Consider the following 25589-nt stretch of genomic DNA (forward strand, 5'->3'; position numbering starts at 1 on the left):
TGCGCCACACTTCACTCGGTGCCCTGCGCCACACTTCACTCGGTGCCCTGCGCCACAGTTCACTCGGTGCCCTGCGCCACAGTTCACTCGGTGCCCTGCGCCACAGTTAACCCGGTGCCCTGCGCCACAGTTCACCCGGTGCCCTGATGCACAGTTCACTCGGTGCCCTGCGCCACAGTTCACTCGGTGCCCTGCACGACAGTTCACTCGGTGACTGATGCACAGTTCACTCGGTTCCCTGCGCCACAGTTAACCCGGTGCCCTTCGCCACAGTTCACCCGGTGCCCTGCGCCACAGTTCACTCGGTGCCTGATGCACAGTTCACTCGGTGCCCTGCGCCACAGTTCACTCGGTGCCCTGCGCCACAGTTCACTCGGTGCCCTGCGCCACAGTTCACTCGGTGCCCTGCGCCACAGTTAACCCGGTGCCCTGCGCCACAGTTCACCCGGTGCCCTGATGCACAGTTCACTCGGTGCCCTGCGCCACAGTTCACTGGGTGCCCTGCGCCACAGTTAACCCGGTGCCCTGCGCCACAGTTCACCCGGTGCCCTGCGCCACAGTTCCCTCGGTGCCCTGCGCCCCACATCACTCGGTGCCCTGCGCCACACTTCACTCGGTGCCCTGCGCCACACTTCACTCGGTGCCCTGCGCCACACTTCACTCGGTGCCCTGCGCCACACTTCACTCGGTGCCCTGCGCCACACTTCACCCTGTGCCCTGCGCCACAGTTCACCCGGTGTCCTGCGCCACAGTTCACTCGGTGCCCTGCGCCACAGTTCACTCGGTGCCTGATGCACAGTTCACTCGGTGCCCTGCGCCACAGTTCACCCGTTGCCCTGCACCACAGTTCACCCGGTACCATGCGCCACAGTTCACTCGGTGCCTGATGCACAGTTCACTCGGTGCCCTGCGCCACAGTTCACTCGGTGCCTGATGCACAGTTCACTCGGTGCCCTGCGCCACAGTTCACTCGGTGCCCTGCGCCACAGTTCACCCGGTGCCCTGCGCCACAGTTCACTCGTTGCCTGATGCACAGTTCACTCGGTGCCCTGCGCCACAGTTCACCCGGTGCCCTGCGCCACACTTGACTCGGTGCCCTGCGCCACACTTCACTCGGTGCCCTGCGCCACACTTCACTCGGTGCCCTGCGCCACACATCTCTCGGTGCCCTGCGCCACAGTTCACTCGGTGCCTGATGCACAGTTCACTCGGCGCCCTGCGCCACAGTTCACTCGGTGCCCTGCGCCACAGTTCACTCGGTGCCTGATGCACAGTTCACTCGGTGCCCTGCGCCACAGTTCACTCGGTGCCCTGCGCCACAGTTCACTCGGTGCCCTGCACCACAGTTAACCCGGTGCCCTGCGCCACAGTTCACCCGGTGCCCTGATGCACAGTTCACTCGGTGCCCTGCGCCACAGTTCACTCGGTGCCCTGCGCCACAGTTCACTCGGTGCCCTGCGCCACAGTTCACCCGGTGCCCTGCGCCACAGTTCACCCGGTGCCTGATGCACAGTTCACTCGGTGCCCTGCTCCACAGTTCACTCGGTGCCCTGCGCCACAGTTCACTCGGTGCCCTGAGCCACAGTTAACCCGGTGCCCTGCGCCACAGTTCACTCGGTGCCCTGCGCCACAGTTCACTCGGTGCCCTGCTCCACAGTTCACTCGGTGCCCTGCGCCACACTTCACTCGGTGCCCTGCGCCACACTTCACTCGGTGCCCTGCCCCACACTTCACTCGGTGCCCTGCGCCACACTTCACTCGGTGCCCTGCTCCACACTTCACTCGGTGACCTGCGCCACACTTCACTCGGTGCCCTGTGCCACACTTCACTCGGTGCCTGATGCACAGTTCACCCTGTGCCCTGCGCCACAGTTCACCCGGTGCCCTGCGCCACAGTTCACTCGGTGCCTGATGCACAGTTCAGCCGGTGCCCTGCTCCACAGTTCCCTCGGTGCCCTGCGCACAGTTCACTCGGTGCCCTGCGCCACAGTTCACCCGGTGCCCTGCGCCACAGTTCACACGGTGCCCTGCGCCACAGTTCACCCGGTGCCCTGCGCCACAGTTCACCCGGTGCCCTGCGCCACAGTTCACCCGGTGCCCTGAGCCACACTTCACTCGGTGCCCTGCGCCACACTTCACTCGGTGCCCTGCGCCACACTTCACTCGGTGCCCTGCGTCACACTTCACTCGGTGCCCTGCGGCACACTTCACTCGGTGCCCTGCGCCACACTTCACTCCGTGCCCTGCGCCACACTTCACTCGGTGCCTGATGCACAGTTCACTCGGTGCCCTGCGCCACAGTTCACTCGGTGCCCTGCGCCACAGGTAACCCGGTGCCCTGCGCCACAGTTCACTCGGTGCCTGATGCACAGTTCACTCGGTGCCCTGCGCCACAGTTCACCCGGTGCCCTGCGCCACAGTTCACTCGGTGCCTGATGCACAGTTCACTCGGTGCCCTGCGCCACAGTTCACTCGGTGCCCTGCGCCACAGTTCACTCGGTGCCCTGCGCCACAGTTCACTCGGTGCCCTGCACCACAGTTAACCCGGTGCCCTGCGCCACAGTTGACCCGTTGCCCTGATGCACAGTTCACTCGGTGCCCTGCGCCACAATTCACTCGGTGCCCTGCGCCACAGTTCACTCGGTGCCCTGCGCCACAGTTCACCCGGTGCCCTGCGCCACAGTTCACCCGGTGCCTGATGCACAGTTCACTCGGTGCCCTGCTCCACAGTTCACTCGGTGCCCTGCGCCACAGTTCACTCGGTGCCCTGAGCCACAGTTAACCCGGTGCCCTGCGCCACAGTTCACTCGGTGCCCTGCTCCACAGTTCACTCGGTGCCCTGCGCCACACTTCACTCGGTGCCCTGCGCCACACTTCACTCGGTGCCCTGCCCCACACTTCACTCGGTGCCCTGCGCCACACTTCACTCGGTGCCCTGCACCACACTTCACTCGGTGACCTGCGCCACACTTCACTCGGTGCCCTGCGCCACACTTCACTCGGTGCCTGATGCACAGTTCACCCTGTGCCCTGCGCCACAGTTCACCCGGTGCCCTGCGCCACAGTTCACTCGGTGCCTGATGCACAGTTCACCCGGTGCCCTGCGCCACAGTTCCCTCGGTGCCCTGCGCACAGTTCACTCGGTGCCCTGCGCCACAGTTCATTCGGTGCGCTGCGCCACACTTCACTCGGTGCCCTGCGCCACACTTCACTCGGTGCCCTGCGCCACACTTCACTCGGTGCCCTGCGCCACACTTCACTCGGTGCCCTGCGCCACAGTTCACTCGGTGCCCTGCGCCACAGTTCACTCGGTGCCCTGCGCCACAGTTAACCCGGTGCCCTGCGCCACAGTTCACCCGGTGCCCTGATGCACAGTTCACTCGGTGCCCTGCGCCACAGTTCACTCGGTGCCCTGCACGACAGTTCACTCGGTGCCTGATGCACAGTTCACTCGGTTCCCTGCGCCACAGTTAACCCGGTGCCCTTCGCCACAGTTCACCCGGTGCCCTGCGCCACAGTTCACTCGGTGCCTGATGCACAGTTCACTCGGTGCCCTGCGCCACAGTTCACTCGGTGCCCTGCGCCACAGTTCACTCGGTGCCCTGCGCCACAGTTCACTCGGTGCCCTGCGCCACAGTTAACCCGGTGCCCTGCGCCACAGTTCACCCGGTGCCCTGATGCACAGTTCACTCGGTGCCCTGCGCCACAGTTCACTGGGTGCCCTGCGCCACAGTTAACCCGGTGCCCTGCGCCACAGTTCACCCGGTGCCCTGCGCCACAGTTCCCTCGGTGCCCTGCGCCCCACATCACTCGGTGCCCTGCGCCACACTTCACTCGGTGCCCTGCGCCACACTTCACTCGGTGCCCTGCGCCACACTTCACTCGGTGCCCTGCGCCACACTTCACTCGGTGCCCTGCGCCACACTTCACCCTGTGCCCTGCGCCACAGTTCACCCGGTGTCCTGCGCCACAGTTCACTCGGTGCCCTGCGCCACAGTTCACTCGGTGCCTGATGCACAGTTCACTCGGTGCCCTGCGCCACAGTTCACCCGTTGCCCTGCACCACAGTTCACCCGGTACCATGCGCCACAGTTCACTCGGTGCCTGATGCACAGTTCACTCGGTGCCCTGCGCCACAGTTCACTCGGTGCCTGATGCACAGTTCACTCGGTGCCCTGCGCCACAGTTCACTCGGTGCCCTGCGCCACAGTTCACCCGGTGCCCTGCGCCACAGTTCACTCGTTGCCTGATGCACAGTTCACTCGGTGCCCTGCGCCACAGTTCACCCGGTGCCCTGCGCCACACTTGACTCGGTGCCCTGCGCCACACTTCACTCGGTGCCCTGCGCCACACTTCACTCGGTGCCCTGCGCCACACATCTCTCGGTGCCCTGCGCCACAGTTCACTCGGTGCCTGATGCACAGTTCACTCGGCACCCTGCGCCACAGTTCACTCGGTGCCCTGCGCCACAGTTCACTCGGTGCCTGATGCACAGTTCACTCGGTGCCCTGCGCCACAGTTCACTCGGTGCCCTGCGCCACAGTTCACTCGGTGCCCTGCACCACAGTTAACCCGGTGCCCTGCGCCACAGTTCACCCGGTGCCCTGATGCACAGTTCACTCGGTGCCCTGCGCCACAGTTCACTCGGTGCCCTGCGCCACAGTTCACTCGGTGCCCTGCGCCACAGTTCACCCGGTGCCCTGCGCCACAGTTCACCCGGTGCCTGATGCACAGTTCACTCGGTGCCCTGCTCCACAGTTCACTCGGTGCCCTGCGCCACAGTTCACTCGGTGCCCTGAGCCACAGTTAACCCGGTGCCCTGCGCCACAGTTCACTCGGTGCCCTGCGCCACAGTTCACTCGGTGCCCTGCTCCACAGTTCACTCGGTGCCCTGCGCCACACTTCACTCGGTGCCCTGCGCCACACTTCACTCGGTGCCCTGCCCCACACTTCACTCGGTGCCCTGCGCCACACTTCACTCGGTGCCCTGCACCACACTTCACTCGGTGACCTGCGCCACACTTCACTCGGTGCCCTGTGCCACACTTCACTCGGTGCCTGATGCACAGTTCACCCTGTGCCCTGCGCCACAGTTCACCCGGTGCCCTGCGCCACAGTTCACTCGGTGCCTGATGCACAGTTCAGCCGGTGCCCTGCTCCACAGTTCCCTCGGTGCCCTGCGCACAGTTCACTCGGTGCCCTGCGCCACAGTTCCCTCGGTGCCCTGCGCCACAGTTCACTCGGTGCCCTGCGCCACAGTTCACTCGGTGCGCTGCGCCACAGTTCACTCGGTGCCCTGCGCCACACTTCACTCGGTGCCCTGCGCCACACTTCACTCGGTGCCCTGCGCCACACTTCACTCGGTGCCCTGCGCCACAGTTCACTCGGTGCCCTGCGCCACAGTTCACTCGGTGCCCTGCGCCACAGTTCACTCGGTGCCTGATGCACAGTTCACTCGGTGCCCTGCGCCACAGTTAACCCGGTGCCCTGCGCCACAGTTCACCCGGTGCCCTGCGCCACAGTTCACTCGGTGCCTGATGCACAGTTCACTCGGTGCCCTGCGCCACAGTTCACTCGGTGCCCTGCGCCACAGTTCACTCGGTGCCCTGCGCCACAGTTAAACCGGTGCCCTGCGCCACAGTTCACCCGGTGCCCTGATGCACAGTTCACTCGATGCCCTGCGCCACAGTTCACTCGGTGCCCTGCGCCACAGTTCACTCGGTGCCCTGCGTCACAGTTCACCCGGTGCCCTGCGCCACAGTTCACCCGGTGCCTGATGCACAGTTCACTCGATGCCCTGCGCCACACTTCACTCGGTGCCCTGCGCCACACTTCACTCGGTGCCCTGCGCCACACTTCACTCGGTGCCCTGCGCCACACTTCACTCGGTGCCCTGCGCCACAGTTCACCCGGTGCCTGATGCACAGTTCACTCGGTGCCCTGCGCCACAGTTCACTCGGTGCCCTGCGCCACAGTTCACTCGGTGCCCTGCGCCACAGTTCACTCGGTGCCCTGCGCCACAGTTCACCCGGTGCCCTGCGCCACAGTTCACTCGGTGCCTGATGCACAGTTCACTCGGTGCCCTGCGCCACAGTTCACTCGGTGCCCTGCGCCGCAGTTCACTCGGTGCCCTGCGCCGCAGTTCACTCGGTGCCCTGCGCCACAGTTCACCCGGTGCCCTGCGCCACAGTTCACCCGGTACCCTGCGCCTCAGTTCACTCGGTGCCTGATGCACAGTTCACTCGGTGCCCTGCGCCACAGTTCACTCGGTGCCCTGCGCCACAGTTCACTCGGTGCCTGATGCACAGTTCACTCGGTGCCCTGCGCCACAGTTCACCCGTTGCCCTGCGCCACAGTTCACTCGGTGCCTGATGCACAGTTCACTCGGTGCCCTGCGCCACAGTTCACTCGGTGCCTTGCGCCACAGTTCACCCGGTGCCCTGCGCCACAGTTCACCCGGTGCCTGATGCACAGTTCACTCGGTGCCCTGCGCCACAGTTCACCCGGTGCCCTGCGCCACAGTTCACTCAGTGCCTGATGCACAGTTCACCCGGTGCCCTGCGCCATAGTTCACTCGGTGCCTACTGCACAGTTCACTCGGTGCCCTGCGCCACAGCTCTCTCGGTGGCCTGCGCCACAGTTCACTCGGTGCCCTGTGCCACAGTTCACTCGGTGCCCTGCGCCACAGTTCACTCGGTGCCCTGCGCCACAGTTCACTCGGTGCCCTGCGCCAAAGTTAACCCGGTGCCCTGCGCCACAGTTCACTCGGTGCCCTGCGCCACAGTTAACCCGGTGCCCTGCGCCACAGTTAACCCGGTGCCCTGCGCCACAGTTAACTCGGTGCCCTGCGCCACAGTTCACTCGGTGCCCTGCGCCACAGTTCACTCGGTGCCTGACGCACAGTTCACACGGTGCCCTGCGCCACAGTTCACCCGGTGCCCTGCGCCACAGTTCACCCGGTGCCCTGCGCCACAGTTCACCCGGTGCCCTGAGCCACACTTCACTCGGTGCCCTGCGCCACACTTCACTCGGTGCCCTGCGCCACACTTCACTCGGTGCCCTGCGTCACACTTCACTCGGTGCCCTGCGGCACACTTCACTCGGTGCCCTGCGCCACACTTCACTCCGTGCCCTGCGCCACACTTCACTCGGTGCCTGATGCACAGTTCACTCGGTGCCCTGCGCCACAGTTCACTCGGTGCCCTGCGCCACAGTTAACCCGGTGCCCTGCGCCACAGTTCACTCGGTGCCTGATGCACAGTTCACTCGGTGCCCTGCGCCACAGTTCACCCGGTGCCCTGCGCCACAGTTCACTCGGTGCCTGATGCACAGTTCACTCGGTGCCCTGCGCCACAGTTCACTCGGTGCCCTGCGCCACAGTTCACTCGGTGCCCTGCGCCACAGTTCACTCGGTGCCCTGCACCACAGTTAACCCGGTGCCCTGCGCCACAGTTCACCCGGTGCCCTGATGCACAGTTCACTCGGTGCCCTGCGCCACAATTCACTCGGTGCCCTGCGCCACAGTTCACTCGGTGCCCTGCGCCACAGTTCACCCGGTGCCCTGCGCCACAGTTCACCCGGTGCCTGATGCACAGTTCACTCGGTGCCCTGCTCCACAGTTCACTCGGTGCTCTGCGCCACAGTTCACTCGGTGCCCTGAGCCACAGTTAACCCGGTGCCCTGCGCCACAGTTCACTCGGTGCCCTGCTCCACAGTTCACTCGGTGCCCTGCGCCACACTTCACTCGGTGCCCTGCGCCACACTTCACTCGGTGCCCTGCCCCACACTTCACTCGGTGCCCTGCGCCACACTTCACTCGGTGCCCAGCACCACACTTCACTCGGTGACCTGCGCCACACTTCACTCGGTGCCCTGCGCCACACTTCACTCGGTGCCTGATGCACAGTTCACCCTGTGCCCTGCGCCACAGTTCACCCGGTGCCCTGCGCCACAGTTCACTCGGTGCCTGATGCACAGTTCACCCGGTGCCCTGCGCCACAGTTCCCTCGGTGCCCTGCGCACAGTTCACTCGGTGCCCTGCGCCACAGTTCATTCGGTGCGCTGCACCACACTTCACTCGGTGCCCTGCGCCACACTTCACTCGGTGCGCTGCGCCACACTTCACTCGGTGCCCTGCGCCACACTTCACTCGGTGCCCTGCGCCACAGTTCACTCGGTGCACTGCGCCACAGTTCACTCGGTGCCCTGCGCCACAGTTAACCCGGTGCCCTGCGCCACAGTTCACCCGGTGCCCTGATGCACAGTTCACTCGGTGCCCTGCGCCACAGTTCACTCGGTGCCCTGCACGACAGTTCACTCGGTGCCTGATGCACAGTTCACTCGGTTCCCTGCGCCACAGTTAACCCGGTGCCCTTCGCCACAGTTCACCCGGTGCCCTGCGCCACAGTTCACTCGGTGCCTGATGCACAGTTCACTCGGTGCCCTGCGCCACAGTTCACTCGGTGCCCTGCGCCACAGTTCACTCGGTGCCCTGCGCCACAGTTCACTCGGTGCCCTGCGCCACAGTTAACCCGGTGCCCTGCGCCACAGTTCACCCGGTGCCCTGATGCACAGTTCACTCGGTGCCCTGCGCCACAGTTCACTGGGTGCCCTGCGCCACAGTTAACCCGGTGCCCTGCGCCACAGTTCACTCGGTGCCTGATGCACAGTTCACCCGGTGCCCTGCGCCACAGTTCCCTCGGTGCCCTGCGCCCCACATCACTCGGTGCCCTGCGCCACACTTCACTCGGTGCCCTGCGCCTCACTTCACTCGGTGCCCTTCGCCACACTTCACTCGGTGCCCTGCGCCACACTTCACTCGGTGCCCTGCGCCACACTTCACCCTGTGCCCTGCGCCACAGTTCACCCGGTGTCCTGCGCCACAGTTCACTCGGTGCCCTGCGCCACAGTTCACTCGGTGCCTGATGCACAGTTCACTCGGTGCCCAGCGCCACAGTTCACCCGTTGCCCTGCACCACAGTTCACCCGGTACCATGCGCCACAGTTCACTCGGTGCCTGATGCACAGTTCACTCGGTGCCCTGCACCACAGTTCACTCGGTGCCTGATGCACAGTTCACTCGGTGCCCTGCGCCACAGTTCACTCGGTGCCCTGCGCCACAGTTCACCCGGTGCCCTGCGCCACAGTTCACTCGTTGCCTGATGCACAGTTCACTCGGTGCCCTGCGCCACAGTTCACCCGGTGCCCTGCGCCACACTTGACTCGGTGCCCTGCGCCACACTTCACTCGGTGCCCTGCGCCACACTTCACTCGGTGCCCTGCGCCACACTTCACTCGGTGCCCTGCGCCACACTTCACTCGGTGCCCTGCGCCACACATCTCTCGGTGCCCTGCGCCACAGTTCACTCGGTGCCTGATGCACAGTTCACTCGGCGCCCTGCGCCACAGTTCACTCGGTGCCCTGCGCCACAGTTCACTCGGTGCCTGATGCACAGTTCACTCGGTGCCCTGCGCCACAGTTCACTCGGTGCCCTGCGCCACAGTTCACTCGGTGCCCTGCACCACAGTTAACCCGGTGCCCTGCGCCACAGTTCACCCGGTGCCCTGATGCACAGTTCACTCGGTGCCCTGCGCCACAGTTCACTCGGTGCCCTGCGCCACAGTTCACTCGGTGCCCTGCGCCACAGTTCACCCGGTGCCCTGCGCCACAGTTCACCCGGTGCCTGATGCACAGTTCACTCGGTGCCCTGCTCCACAGTTCACTCGGTGCCCTGCGCCACAGTTCACTCGGTGCCCTGAGCCACAGTTAACCCGGTGCCCTGCGCCACAGTTCACTCGGTGCCCTGCGCCACAGTTCACTCGGTGCCCTGCTCCACAGTTCACTCGGTGCCCTGCGCCACACTTCACTCGGTGCCCTGCGCCACACTTCACTCGGTGCCCTGCCCCACACTTCACTCGGTGCCCTGCGCCACACTTCACTCGGTGCCCTGCACCACACTTCACTCGGTGACCTGCGCCACACTTCACTCGGTGCCCTGCGCCACACTTCACTCGGTGCCTGATGCACAGTTCACCCTGTGCCCTGCGCCACAGTTCACCCGGTGCCCTGCGCCACAGTTCACTCGGTGCCTGATGCACAGTTCAGCCGGTGCCCTGCGCCACAGTTCCCTCGGTGCCCTGCGCACAGTTCACTCGGTGCCCTGCGCCACAGTTCCCTCGGTGCCCTGCGCCACAGTTCACTCGGTGCCCTGCGCCACAGTTCACTCGGTGCGCTGTGCCACAGTTCACTCGGTGCCCTGCGCCACACTTCACTCGGTGCCCTGCGCCACACTTCACTCGGTGCCCTGCGCCACACTTCACTCGGTGCCCTGCGCCACAGTTCACTCGCTGCCCTGCGCCACAGTTCACTCGGTGCCCTGCGCCACAGTTCACTCGGTGCCTGATGCACAGTTCACTCGGTACCTGCGCCACAGTTAACCCGGTGCCCTGCGCCACAGTTCACCCGGTGCCCTGCGCCACAGTTCACTCGGTGCCTGATGCACAGTTCACTCGGTGCCTTGCGCCACAGTTCACTCGGTGCCCTGCGCCACAGTTCACTCGGTGCCCTGCGCCACAGTTAAACCGGTGCCCTGCGCCACAGTTCACCCGGTGCCCTGATGCAGAGTTCACTCGATGACCTGCGCCACAGTTCACTCGGTGCCCTGCGCCACAGTTCACTCGGTGCCCTGCGTCACAGTTCACCCGGTGCCCTGCGCCACAGTTCACCCGGTGCCTGATGCACAGTTCACTCGGTTCCCTGCTCCACAGTTCACTCGGTGCCCTGCGCCACAGTTCACTCGGTGCCCTGAGCCACAGTTAACCCGGTGCCCTGCGCCACACTTCACTCGGTGCCCTGCGCCACACTTCACTCGGTGCCCTGCGCCACACTTCACTCGGTGCCCTGCGCCACACTTCACTCGGTGCCTGATGCACAGTTCACTCGGTGCCCTGCGCCACAGTTCACTCGGTGCCCTGCGTCACAGTTCACTCGGTGCCCGGCGACAGTTCACTCGGTGCCCTGCGCCACACTTGACTCGGTGCCCTGCGCCACACTTCACTCGGTGCCCTGCGCCACACTTCACTCGGTGCCCTGCGCCACACTTCACTCGGTGCCCTGCGCCACACTTCACTCGGTGCCCTGCGCCACACTTCACTCGGTGCCTGATGCACAGTTCACACGGTGCCCTGCGCCACAGTTCACTTGGTGCCCTGCGCCACAGTTCACTCGGTGCCCGGCGACAGTTCACTCGGTGCCCTGCGCCACACTTGACTCGGTGCCCTGCGCCACACTTCACTCGGTGCCCTGCGCCACACTTCACTCGGTGCCCTGCGCCACACTTCACTCGGTGCCCTGCGCCACAGTTCACTCGGTGCCTGATGCACAGTTCACTCGGCGCCCTGCGCCACAGTTCACTCGGTGCCCAGCGCCACAGTTCACTCGGTGCCCTGCGCCACAGTTCACTCGGTGCCTGATGCACAGTTCACTCGGTGCCCTGCGCCACAGTTCACTCGGTGCCCTGAGCCACAGTTAACCCGGTGCCCTGCGCCACACTTCACTCGGTGCCCTGCGCCACACTTCACTCGGTGCCCTGCGCCACACTTCACTCGGTGCCCTGCGCCACACTTCACTCGGTGCCCTGCGCCACACTTCACTCGGTGCCTGATGCACAGTTCACTCGGTGCCCTGCGCCACAGTTCACTCGGTGCCCTGCGCCACAGTTCACTTGGTGCCCGGCGACATTTCACTCGGTGCCCTGCGCCACACTTGACTCGGTGCGCTGCGCCACACTTCACTCGGTGCCCTGCGCCACACTTCACTCGGTGCCCTGCGCCACACTTCACTCGGTGCCCTGCGCCACACTTCACTCGGTGCCCTGCACCACACTTCACTCGGTGCCTGATGCACAGTTCACACGGTGCCCTGCGCCACAGTTCACTTGGTGCCCTGCGCCACAGTTCACTCGGTGCCCGGCGACAGTTCACTCGGTGCCCTGCGCCACACTTGACTCGGTGCCTTGCGCCACACTTCACTCGGTGCCCTGCGCCACACTTCACTCGGTGCCCTGCGCCACACTTCACTCGGTGCCCTGCGCCACACATCTCTCGGTGCCCTGCGCCACAGTTCACTCGCTGCCTGATGCACAGTTCACTCGGCGCCCTGCGCCACAGTTCACTCGGTGCCCTGCGCCACAGTTCACTCGGTGCCCTGCGCCACAGTTCACTCGGTGCCTGATGCACAGTTCACTCGGTGCCCTGCGCCACAGTTAACCCGGTGCCCTGCGCCACAGTTCACCCGGTGCCCTGCGCCACAGTTCACCTGGTGCCCTGCGCCACAGTTCACTCGGTGCCTGATGCACAGTTCACTCGGTGCAATGCGCCACAGTTCACTCGGTGCCCTGCGCCACAGTTAACCCGGTGCCCTGCGCCACAGTTCACCCGGTGCCCTGCGCCACAGTTCACCCGGTGCCCTGCGCCACAGTTCACCCGGTGCCTGATGCACAGTTCACTCGGTGCACTGCGCCACAGTTCACTCGGTGCCCTGCGCCACAGTTCACTCGGTGCCCTGCGCCACAGTTCACTCGATGCCCTGCGCCACAGTTAACCCGGTGCCCTGCGCCACAGTTCACCCGGTGCCCTGATGCACAGTTCACTCGGTGCCCTGCGCCACAGTTCACTCGGTGCCCTGCGCCACAGTTTACTCGGTGCCCTGCGCCACAGTTCACTCGGTGCCCTGCGCCACAGTTCACTCGGTGCCCTGCGCCACAGTTCACTCTGTTCCCTGCGCCACAGTTCACTCGGTGCCCTCCGCCACAGTTCACTCGGTGCCCTGCGCCACAGTTGACCCGTTGCCCTGATGCACAGTTCACTCGGTGCCCTGCGCCACAGTTCACCCGGTGCCCTGCGCCACAGTTCACTCGGTGCCCTGTGCCACAGTTCACTCGGTGCCCTGCGCCACAGTTAACCCGGTGCCCTGCGCCACAGTTCACCCGGTGGCCTGATGCACAGTTCACTCGGTGCCCTGCGCCACAGTTCACTCGGTGCCATGCGCCACAGTTCACACGGTGCCCTGCGCCACAGTTCACTCGGTGACTGATGCACAGTTCACTCGTTGCCCTGCGCCACACTTCACTCGGTGCCCTGCGCCACAGTTCACTCGGAACTCTGCGCCACAGTTCACCCGGTGCCCTGCGCCACAGTTCACTCGGTGCCTGCTGCACAGTTCACTCGGTGCCCTGCGCCACAGCTCACTCGGTGCCCTGCGCCACAGTTCACTCGGTGCCCTGCGCCACAGTTCACTCGGTGCCCTGCGCCACAGTTCACTCGGTGCCCTGCGCCACAGTTCACTCGGTGCCCTGCGCCACAGTTCACTCGGTGCCCTGCGCCACAGTTAACCCGGTGCCCTGCGCCACAGTTCACCCGGTGCCCTGATGCACAGTTCACTCGGTGCCCTGCGCCACAGTTCACTGGGTGCCCTGCGCCACAGTTAACCCGGTGCCCTGCGCCACAGTTCACTCGGTGCCTGATGCACAGTTCACCCGGTGCCCTGCGCCACAGTTCACTCGGTGCCCTGCACCACAGTTAACCCGGTGCCATGCGCCACAGTTCACCCGGTGCCCTGATGCACAGTTCACTCGGTGCCCTGCGCCACAATTCACTCGGTGCCCTGCGCCACAGTTCACTCGGTGCCCTGCGCCACAGTTCACCCGGTGCCCTGCGCCACAGTTCACCCGGTGCCTGATGCACAGTTCACTCGGTGCCCTGCGCCACAGTTCACTCGGTGCCCTGCGCCACAGTTCACTCGGTGCCCTGCGCCACACTTGACTCGGTGCCCTGCGCCACACTTCACTCGGTGCCCTGCGCCACACTTCACTCGGTGCCCTGCGCCACACTTCACTCGGTGCCCTGCGCCACACTTCACTCGGTGCCTGATGCACAGTTCACACGGTGCACTGCGCCACAGTTCACTTGGTGCCCTGCGCCACAGTTCACTCGGTGCCCGGCGACAGTTCACTCGGTGCCCTGCGCCACACTTGACTCGGTGCCTTGCGCCACACTTCACTCGGTGCCCTGCGCCACACTTCACTCGGTGCCCTGCGCCACACTTCACTCGGTGCCCTGCGCCACACATCTCTCGGTGCCCTGCGCCACAGTTCACTCGCTGCCTGATGCACAGTTCACTCGGCGCCCTGCGCCACAGTTCACTCGGTGCCCTGCGCCACAGTTCACTCGGTGCCCTGCGCCACAGTTCACTCGGTGCCTGATGCACAGTTCACTCGGTGCCCTGCGCCACAGTTAACCCGGTGCCCTGCGCCACAGTTCACCCGGTGCCCTGCGCCACAGTTCACCTGGTGCCCTGCGCCACACTTCACTCGGTGCCCTGCGCCACACTTCACTCGGTGCCCTGCGCCACAGTTCACTCGGTGCCTGATGCACAGTTCACTCGGCGCCCTGCGCCACAGTTCACTCGGTGCCCAGCGCCACAGTTCACTCGGTGCCCTGCGCCACAGTTCACTCGGTGCCTGATGCACAGTTCACTCGGTGCCCTGCGCCACAGTTCACTCGGTGCCCTGAGCCACAGTTAACCCGGTGCCCTGCGCCACACTTCACTCGGTGCCCTGCGCCACACTTCACTCGGTGCCCTGCGCCACACTTCACTCGGTGCCCTGCGCCACACTTCACTCGGTGCCCTGCGCCACACTTCACTCGGTGCCTGATGCACAGTTCACTCGGTGCCCTGCGCCACAGTTCACTCGGTGCCCTGCGCCACAGTTCACTTGGTGCCCGGCGACATTTCACTCGGTGCCCTGCGCCACACTTGACTCGGTGCGCTGCGCCACACTTCACTCGGTGCCCTGCGCCACACTTCACTCGGTGCCCTGCGCCACACTTCACTCGGTGCCCTGCGCCACACTTCACTCGGTGCCCTGCACCACACTTCACTCGGTGCCTGATGCACAGTTCACACGGTGCCCTGCGCCACAGTTCACTTGGTGCCCTGCGCCACAGTTCACTCGGTGCCCGGCGACAGTTCACTCGGTGCCCTGCGCCACACTTGACTCGGTGCCTTGCGCCACACTTCACTCGGTGCCCTGCGCCACACTTCACTCGGTGCCCTGCGCCACACTTCACTCGGTGCCCTGCGCCACACATCTCTCGGTGCCCTGCGCCACAGTTCACTCGCTGCCTGATGCACAGTTCACTCGGCGCCCTGCGCCACAGTTCACTCGGTGCCCTGCGCCACAGTTCACTCGGTGCCCTGCGCCACAGTTCACTCGGTGCCTGATGCACAGTTCACTCGGTGCCCTGCGCCACAGTTAACCCGGTGCCCTGCGCCACAGTTCACCCGGTGCCCTGCGCCACAGTTCACCTGGTGCCCTGCGCCACAGTTCACTCGGTGCCTGATGCACAGTTCACTCGGTGCAATGCGCCACAGTTCACTCGGTGCCCTGCGCCACAGTTAACCCGGTGCCCTGCGCCACAGTTCACCCGGTGCCCTGCGCCACAGTTCACCCGGTGCCCTGCGCCACAGTTCACCCGGTGCCTGATGCACAGTTCACTCGGTGCCCTGCGCCACAGTTCACTCGGTGCCCTGCGCCACAGTTCACTCGGTGCCCTGCGCCACAGTTCACTCGATGCCCTGCGCCACAGTTAACCCGGTGCCCTGCGCCACAGTTCACCCGGTGCCCTGATGCACAGTTCACTCGGTGCCCTGCGCCACAGTTCACTCGGTGCCCTGCGCCACAGTTTACTCGGTGCCCTGCGCCACAGTTCACTCGGTGCCCTGCGCCACAGTTCACTCGGTGCCCTGCGCCACAGTTCACTCTGTTCCCTGCGCCACAGTTCACTCGGTGCCCTCCGCCACAGTTCACTCGGTGCCCTGCGCCACAGTTGACCCGTTGCCCTGATGCACAGTTCACTCGGTGCCCTGCGCCACAGTTCACCCGGTGCCCTGCGCCACAGTTCACTCGGTGCCCTGTGCCACAGTTCACTCGGTGCCCTGCGCCACAGTTAACCCGGTGCCCTGCGCCACAGTTCACCCGGTGGCCTGATGCACAGTTCACTCGGTGCCCTGCGCCACAGTTCACTCGGTGCCATGCGCCACAGTTCACACGGTGCCCTGCGCCACAGTTCACTCGGTGACTGATGCACAGTTCACTCGTTGCCCTGCGCCACACTTCACTCGGTGCCCTGCGCCACAGTTCACTCGGAACTCTGCGCCACAGTTCACCCGGTGCCCTGCGCCACAGTTCACTCGGTGCCTGCTGCACAGTTCACTCGGTGCCCTGCGCCACAGCTCACTCGGTGCCCTGCGCCACAGTTCACTCGGTGCCCTGCGCCACAGTTCACTCGGTGCCCTGCGCCACAGTTCACTCGGTGCCCTGCGCCACAGTTCACTCGGTGCCCTGCGCCACAGTTCACTCGGTGCCCTGCGCCACAGTTAACCCGGTGCCCTGCGCCACAGTTCACCCGGTGCCCTGATGCACAGTTCACTCGGTGCCCTGCGCCACAGTTCACTGGGTGCCCTGCGCCACAGTTAACCCGGTGCCCTGCGCCACAGTTCACTCGGTGCCTGATGCACAGTTCACCCGGTGCCCTGCGCCACAGTTCACTCGGTGCCCTGCACCACAGTTAACCCGGTGCCATGCGCCACAGTTCACCCGGTGCCCTGATGCACAGTTCACTCGGTGCCCTGCGCCACAATTCACTCGGTGCCCTGCGCCACAGTTCACTCGGTGCCCTGCGCCACAGTTCACCCGGTGCCCTGCGCCACAGTTCACCCGGTGCCTGATGCACAGTTCACTCGGTGCCCTGCGCCACAGTTCACTCGGTGCCCTGCGCCACAGTTCACTCGGTGCCCTGCGCCACACTTGACTCGGTGCCCTGCGCCACACTTCACTCGGTGCCCTGCGCCACACTTCACTCGGTGCCCTGCGCCACACTTCACTCGGTGCCCTGCGCCACACTTCACTCGGTGCCTGATGCACAGTTCACACGGTGCACTGCGCCACAGTTCACTTGGTGCCCTGCGCCACAGTTCACTCGGTGCCCGGCGACAGTTCACTCGGTGCCCTGCGCCACACTTGACTCGGTGCCTTGCGCCACACTTCACTCGGTGCCCTGCGCCACACTTCACTCGGTGCCCTGCGCCACACTTCACTCGGTGCCCTGCGCCACACATCTCTCGGTGCCCTGCGCCACAGTTCACTCGCTGCCTGATGCACAGTTCACTCGGCGCCCTGCGCCACAGTTCACTCGGTGCCCTGCGCCACAGTTCACTCGGTGCCCTGCGCCACAGTTCACTCGGTGCCTGATGCACAGTTCACTCGGTGCCCTGCGCCACAGTTAACCCGGTGCCCTGCGCCACAGTTCACCCGGTGCCCTGCGCCACAGTTCACCTGGTGCCCTGCGCCACAGTTCACTCGGTGCCTGATGCACAGTTCACTCGGTGCAATGCGCCACAGTTCACTCGGTGCCCTGCGCCACAGTTAACCCGGTGCCCTGCGCCACAGTTCACCCGGTGCCCTGCGCCACAGTTCACCCGGTGCCCTGCGCCACAGTTCACCCGGTGCCTGATGCACAGTTCACTCGGTGCCCTGCGCCACAGTTCACTCGGTGCCCTGCGCCACAGTTCACTCGGTGCCCTGCGCCACAGTTCACTCGATGCCCTGCGCCACAGTTAACCCGGTGCCCTGCGCCACAGTTCACCCGGTGCCCTGATGCACAGTTCACTCGGTGCCCTGCGCCACAGTTCACTCGGTGCCCTGCGCCACAGTTTACTCGGTGCCCTGCGCCACAGTTCACTCGGTGCCCTGCGCCACAGTTCACTCGGTGCCCTGCGCCACAGTTCACTCTGTTCCCTGCGCCACAGTTCACTCGGTGCCCTCCGCCACAGTTCACTCGGTGCCCTGCGCCACAGTTGACCCGTTGCCCTGATGCACAGTTCACTCGGTGCCCTGCGCCACAGTTCACCCGGTGCCCTGCGCCACAGTTCACTCGGTGCCCTGTGCCACAGTTCACTCGGTGCCCTGCGCCACAGTTAACCCGGTGCCCTGCGCCACAGTTCACCCGGTGGCCTGATGCACAGTTCACTCGGTGCCCTGCGCCACAGTTCACTCGGTGCCATGCGCCACAGTTCACACGGTGCCCTGCGCCACAGTTCACTCGGTGACTGATGCACAGTTCACTCGTTGCCCTGCGCCACACTTCACTCGGTGCCCTGCGCCACAGTTCACTCGGAACTCTGCGCCACAGTTCACCCGGTGCCCTGCGCCACAGTTCACTCGGTGCCTGCTGCACAGTTCACTCGGTGCCCTGCGCCACAGCTCACTCGGTGCCCTGCGCCACAGTTCACTCGATGCCCTGCGCCACAGTTCACTCGGTGCCCTGCGCCACAGTTCACTCGGTGCCCTGCGCCACAGTTCACTCGGTGCCCTGCGCCACAGTTCACTCGGTGCCCTGCGCCACAGTTAACCCGGTGCCCTGCGCCACAGTTCACCCGGTGCCCTGATGCACAGTTCACTCGGTGCCCTGCGCCACAGTTCACTGGGTGCCCTGCGCCACAGTTAACCCGGTGCCCTGCGCCACAGTTCACTCGGTGCCTGATGCACAGTTCACCCGGTGCCCTGCGCCACAGTTCACTCGGTGCCCTGCACCACAGTTAACCCGGTGCCATGCGCCACAGTTCACCCGGTGCCCTGATGCACAGTTCACTCGGTGCCCTGCGCCACAATTCACTCGGTGCCCTGCGCCACAGTTCACTCGGTGCCCTGCGCCACAGTTCACCCGGTGCCCTGCGCCACAGTTCACCCGGTGCCTGATGCACAGTTCACTCGGTGCCCTGCGCCACAGTTCACTCGGTGCCCTGCGCCACAGTTCACTCGATGCCCTGCGCCACAGTTAACCCGGTGCCCTGCGCCACAGTTCACCCGGTGCCCTGATGCACAGTTCACTCGGTGCCCTGCGCCACAGTTCACTCGGTGCCCTGCGCCACAGTTTACTCGGTGCCCTGCGCCACAGTTCACTCGGTGCCCTGCGCCACAGTTCACTCGGTGCCCTGCGCCACAGTTCACTCTGTTCCCTGCGCCACAGTTCACTCGGTGCCCTCCGCCACAGTTCACTCGGTGCCCTGCGCCACAGTTGACCCGTTGCCCTGATGCACAGTTCACTCGGTGCCCTGCGCCACAGTTCACCCGGTGCCCTGCGCCACAGTTCACTCGGTGCCCTGTGCCACAGTTCACTCGGTGCCCTGCGCCACAGTTAACCCGGTGCCCTGCGCCACAGTTCACCCGGTGGCCTGATGCACAGTTCACTCGGTGCCCTGCGCCACAGTTCACTCGGTGCCATGCGCCACAGTTCACACGGTGCCCTGCGCCACAGTTCACTCGGTGACTGATGCACAGTTCACTCGTTGCCCTGCGCCACACTTCACTCGGTGCCCTGCGCCACAGTTCACTCGGAACTCTGCGCCACAGTTCACCCGGTGCCCTGCGCCACAGTTCACTCGGTGCCTGCTGCACAGTTCACTCGGTGCCCTGCGCCACAGCTCACTCGGTGCCCTGCGCCACAGTTCACTCGGTGCCCTGCGCCACAGTTCACTCGGTGCCCTGCGCCACAGTTCACTCGGTGCCCTGCGCCACAGTTCACTCGGTGCCCTGCGCCACAGTTAACCCGGTGCCCTGCGCCACAGTTCACCCGGTGCCCTGATGCACAGTTCACTCGGTGCCCTGCGCCACAGTTCACTGGGTGCCCTGCGCCACAGTTAACCCGGTGCCCTGCGCCACAGTTCACTCGGTGCCTGATGCACAGTTCACCCGGTGCCCTGCGCCACAGTTCACTCGGTGCCCTGCACCACAGTTAACCCGGTGCCATGCGCCACAGTTCACCCGGTGCCCTGATGCACAGTTCACTCGGTGCCCTGCGCCACAATTCACTCGGTGCCCTGTGCCACAGTTCACTCGGTGCCCTGCGCCACAGTTCACCCGGTGCCCTGCGCCACAGTTCACCCGGTGCCTGATGCAAAGTTCACTCGGTGCCCTGCTCCACAGTTCACTCGGTGCCCTGCGCCACAGTTCACTCGGTGCCCTGAGCCACAGTTAACCCGGTGCCCTGCGCCACAGTTCACTCGGTGCCCTGCTCCACATTTCACTCGGTGCCCTGCGCCACACTTCACTCGGTGCCCTGCGCCACACTTCACTCGGTGCCCTGCCCCACACTTCACTCGGTGCCCTGCGCCACACTTCACTCGGTGCCCTGCACCACACTTCACTCGGTGACCTGCGCCACACTTCACTCGGTGCCCTGCGCCACACTTCACTCGGTGCCTGATGCACAGTTCACCCTGTGCCCTGCGCCACAGTTCACCCGGTGCCCTGCGCCACAGTTCACTCGGTGCCTGATGCACAGTTCACCCGGTGCCCTGCGCCACAGTTCCCTCGGTGCCCTGCGCACAGTTCACTCGGTGCCCTGCGCCACAGTTCATTCGGTGCGCTGCACCACACTTCACTCGGTGCCCTGCGCCACACTTCACTCTGTGCCCTGCGCCACACTTCACTCGGTGCCCTGCGCCACAGTTCACTCGGTGCCCTGCGCCACAGTTCAGTCGGTGCCCTGCGCCACAGTTAACCCGGTGCCCTGCACCACAGTTCACCCGGTGCCCTGATGCACAGTTCACTCGGTGCCCTGCGCCACAGTTCACTCGGTGCCCTGCACCACAGTTCACTCGGTGCCTGATGCACAGTTCACTCGGTGCCCTGCGCCACAGTTCACTCGGTGGCCTGCGCCACAGTTCACTCGGTGCCCTGCGCCACAGTTCACTCGGTGCCCTGCGCCACAGTTAACCCGGTGCCCTGCGCCACAGTTCACCCGGTGCCCTGATGCACAGTTCACTCGGTGCCCTGCGCCACAGTTCACTGGGTGCCCTGCGCCACAGTTAACCCGGTGCCCTGCGCCACAGTTCACTCGGTGCCTGATGCACAGTTCACCCGGTGCCCTGCGCCACAGTTCCCTCGGTGCCCTGCGCCCCACATCACTCGGTGCCCTGCGCCACACTTCACTCGGTGCCCTGCGCCACACTTCACTCGGTGCCCTGCGCCACACTTCACTCGGTGCCCTGCGCCACACTTCACTCGGTGCCCTGCGCCACACTTCACCCTATGCCCTGCGCCACAGTTCACCCGGTGTCCTGCGCCACAGTTCACTCGGTGCCCTGCGCCACAGTTCACTCGGTGCCTGATGCACAGTTCACTCGGTGCCCTGCGCCACAGTTCACCCGTTGCCCTGCACCACAGTTCACCCGGTACCCTGCGCCACAGTTCACTCGGTGCCTGATGCACAGTTCACTCGGTGCCCTGCGCCACAGTTCACTCGGTGCCTGATGCACAGTTCACTCGGTGCCCTGCGCCACAGTTCACTCGGTGCCCTGCGCCACAGTTCACCCGGTGCCCTGCGCCACAGTTCACTCGTTGCCTGATGCACAGTTCACTCGGTGCCCTGCGCCACAGTTCACCCGGTGCCCTGCGCCACACTTGACTCGGTGCCCTGCGCCACACTTCACTCGGTGCCCTGCGCCACACTTCACTCGGTGCCCTGCGCCACACTTCACTCGGTGCCCTGCGCCACACATCTCTCGGTGCCCTGCGCCACAGTTCACTCGGTGCCTGATGCACAGTTCCCTCGGTGCCCTGCGCCACAGTTCACTCGGTGCCCTGCGCCACAGTTCACTCGGTGCCTGATGCACAGTTCACTCGGTGCCCTGCGCCACAGTTCACTCGGTGCCCTGCGCCACAGTTCACTCGGTGCCCTGCACCACAGTTAACCCGGTGCCCTGCGCCACAGTTCACCCGGTGCCCTGATGCACAGTTCACTCGGTGCCCTGCGCCACAGTTCACTCGGTGCCCTGCGCCACAGTTCACTCGGTGCCCTGCGCCACAGTTCACCCGGTGCACTGCGCCACAGTCCACCCGGTGCCTGATGCACAGTTCACTCGGTGCCCTGCTCCACAGTTCACTCGGTGCCCTGCGCCACAGTTCACTCGGTGCCCTGAGCCACAGTTAACCCGGTGCCCTGCGCCACAGTTCACTCGGTGCCCTGCGCCACAGTTCACTCGGTTCCCTGCTCCACAGTTCACTCGGTGCCCTGCGCCACACTTCACTCGGTGCCCTGCGCCACACTTCACTCGGTGCCCTGCCCCACACTTCACTCGGTGCCCTGCGCCACACTTCACTCGGTGCCCTGCACCACACTTCACTCGGTGACCTGCGCCACACTTCACTCGGTGCCCTGCGCCACACTTCACTCGGTGCCTGATGCACAGTTCACCCTGTGCCCTGCGCCACAGTTCACCCGGTGCCCTGCGCCACAGTTCACTCGGTGCCTGATGCACAGTTCAGCCGGTGCCCTGCGCCACAGTTCCCTCGGTGCCCTGCGCACAGTTCACTCGGTGCCCTGCGCCACAGTTCCCTCGGTGCCCTGCGCCACAGTTCACTCGGTGCCAAGCGCCACAGTTCACTCGGTGCGCTGCGCCACAGTTCACTCGGTGCCCTGCGCCACACTTCACTCGGTGCCCTGCGCCACACTTCACTCGGTGCCCTGCGCCACACTTCACTCGGTGCCCTGCGCCACAGTTCACTCAGTGCCCTGCGCCACAGTTCACTCGGTGCCCTGCGCCACAGTTCACTCGGTGCCTGATGCACAGTTCACTCGGTGCCCTGCGCCACAGTTAACCCGGTGCCCTGCGCCACAGTTCACCCGGTGCCCAGCGCCACAGTTCACTCGGTGCCTGATGCACAGTTCACTCGGTGCCCTGCGCCACAGTTCACTCGGTGCCCTGCGCCACAGTTCACTCGGTGCCCTGCGCCACAGTTAACCCGGTGCCCTGCGCCACAGTTCACCCGGTGCCATGATGCACAGTTCACTCGATGCCCTGCGCCACAGTTCACTCGGTGCCCTGCGCCACAGTTCACTCGGTGCCCTGCGTCACAGTTCACCCGGTGCCCTGCGCCACAGTTCACCCGGTGCCTGATGCACAGTTCACTCGGTTCCCTGCTCCACAGTTCACTCGGAGCCCTGCGCCACAGTTCACTCGGTGCCCTGAGCCACAGTTAACCCGGTGCCCTGCGCCACACTTCACTCGGTGCCCTGCGCCACACTTCACTCGGTGCCCTGCGCCACACTTCACTCGGTGCCCTGCGCCACACTTCACTCGGTGCCCTGCGCCACACTTCACTCGGTGCCTGATGCACAGTTCACTCGGTGCCCTGCGCCACAGTTCACTCGGTGCCCTGCGCCACAGTTCACTCGGTGCCCGGCGACAGTTCACTCGGTGCCCTGCGCCACACTTGACTCGGTGCCCTGCGCCACACTTCACTCGGTGCCCTGCGCCACACTTCACTCGGTGCCCTGCGCCACACTTCACTCGGTGCCCTGCGCCACACTTCACTCGGTGCCCTGCGCCACACTTCACTCGGTGCCTGATGCACAGTTCACACGGTGCCCTGCGCCACAGTTCACTTGGTGCCCTGCGCCACAGTTCACTCGGTGCCCGGCGACAGTTCACTCGGTGCCCTGCGCCACACTTGACTCGGTGCCCTGCGCCACACTTCACTCGGTGCCCTGCGCCAAACTTCACTCGGTGCCCTGCGCCACACTTCACTCGGTGCCCTGCGCCACACATCTCTCGGTGCCCTGCGCCACAGTTCACTCGGTGCCTGATGCACAGTTCACTCGGCGCCCTGCGCCACAGTTCACTCGGTGCCCTGCGCCACAGTTCACTCGGTGCCTGATGCACAGTTCACTCGGTGCCCTGCGCCACAGTTCACTCGGTGCCCTGCGCCACAGTTCACTCGGTGCCTGATGCACAGTTCACTCGGTGCCCTGCGCCACAGTTAACCCGGTGCCCTGCGCCACAGTTCACCCGGTGCCCTGCGCCACAGTTCACCCGGTGCCCTGCGCCACAGTTCACTCGGTGCCTGATGCACAGTTCACTCGGTGCAATGCGCCACAGTTCACTCGGTGCCCTGCGCCACAGTTCACCCGGTGCCCTGCGCCACAGTTCACCCGGTGCCCTGCGCCACAGTTCACCCGGTGCCTGATGCACAGTTCACTCGGTGCCCTGCGCCACAGTTCACTCGGTGCCCTGCGCCACAGTTCACTCGGTGCCCTGCGCCACAGTTCACTCGGTGCCCTGCGCCACAGTTAACCCGGTGCCCTGCGCCACAGTTCACCCGGTGCCCTGATGCACAGTTCACTCGGTGCCCTGCGCCACAGTTCACTCGGTGCCCTGCGCCACAGTTTACTCGGTGCCCTGCGCCACAGTTCACTCGGTGCCCTGCGCCACAGTTCACTCGGTGCCCTCCGCCACAGTTCACTCGGTGCCCTGCGCCACAGTTGACCCGTTGCCCTGATGCACAGTTCACTCGGTGCCCTGCGCCACAGTTCACCCGGTGCCCTTCGCCACAGTTCACTCGGTGCCCTGTGCCACAGTTCACTCGGTGCCCTGCGCCACAGTTAACCCGGTGCCCTGCGCCACAGTTCAAACGGTGGCCTGATGCACAGTTCACTCGGTGCCCTGCGCCACAGTTCACTCGGTGCCCTGCGCCACAGTTCACACGGTGCCCTGCGCCACAGTTCACTCGGTGACTGATGCACAGTTCACTCGTTGCCCTGCGCCACACTTCACTCAGTGCCCTGCGCCACAGTTCACTCGGAACTCTGCGCCACAGTTCACCCGGTGCCCTGCGCCACAGTTCACTCGGTGCCTGCTGCACAGTTCACTCGGTGCCCTGCGCCACAGCTCACTCGGTGCCCAGCGCCACAGTTCACTCGGTGCCCTGCGCCACAGTTCACTCGGTGCCCTGCGCCACAGTTCACTCGGTGCCCTGCGCCACAGTTCACTCGGTGCCCTGCGCCACAGTTCACTCGGTGCCCTGCGCCACAGTTAACCCGGTGCCCTGCGCCACAGTTCACCCGGTGCCCTGATGCACAGTTCAATCGGTGCCCTGCGCCACAGTTCACTGGGTGCCCTGCGCCACAGTTAACCCGGTGCCCTGCGCGACAGTTCACTCGGTGCCTGATGCACAGTTCACCCGGTGCCCTGCGCCACAGTTCCCTCGGTGCCCTGCGCCCCACATCACTCGGTGCCCTGCGCCACACTTCACTCGGTGCCCTGCGCCACACTTCACTCGGTGCCCTGCGCCACACTTCACTCGGTGCCCTGCGCCACACTTCACTCGGTGCCCTGCGCCACACTTCACCCTGTGCCCTGCGCCACAGTTCACCCGGTGTCCTGCGCCACAGTTCACTCGGTGCCCTGCGCCACAGTTCACTCGGTGCCTGATGCACAGTTCACTCGGTGCCCTGCACCACAGTTCACCCGTTGCCCTGCACCACAGTTCACCCGGTACCCTGCGCCACAGTTCACTCGGTGCCTGATGCACAGTTCACTCGGTGCCCTGCGCCACAGTTCACTCGGTGCCTGATGCACAGTTCACTCGGTGCCCTGCGCCACAGTTCACTCGGTGCCCTGCGCAACAGTTCACCCGGTGCCCTGCGCCACAGGTCACTCGTTGCCTGATGCACAGTTCACTCGGTGC

Source organism: Stegostoma tigrinum, chromosome 11 (assembly GCF_030684315.1).
Source record: "Stegostoma tigrinum isolate sSteTig4 chromosome 11, sSteTig4.hap1, whole genome shotgun sequence".
Classification (NCBI taxonomy): Eukaryota; Metazoa; Chordata; class Chondrichthyes; order Orectolobiformes; family Stegostomatidae; genus Stegostoma; species Stegostoma tigrinum.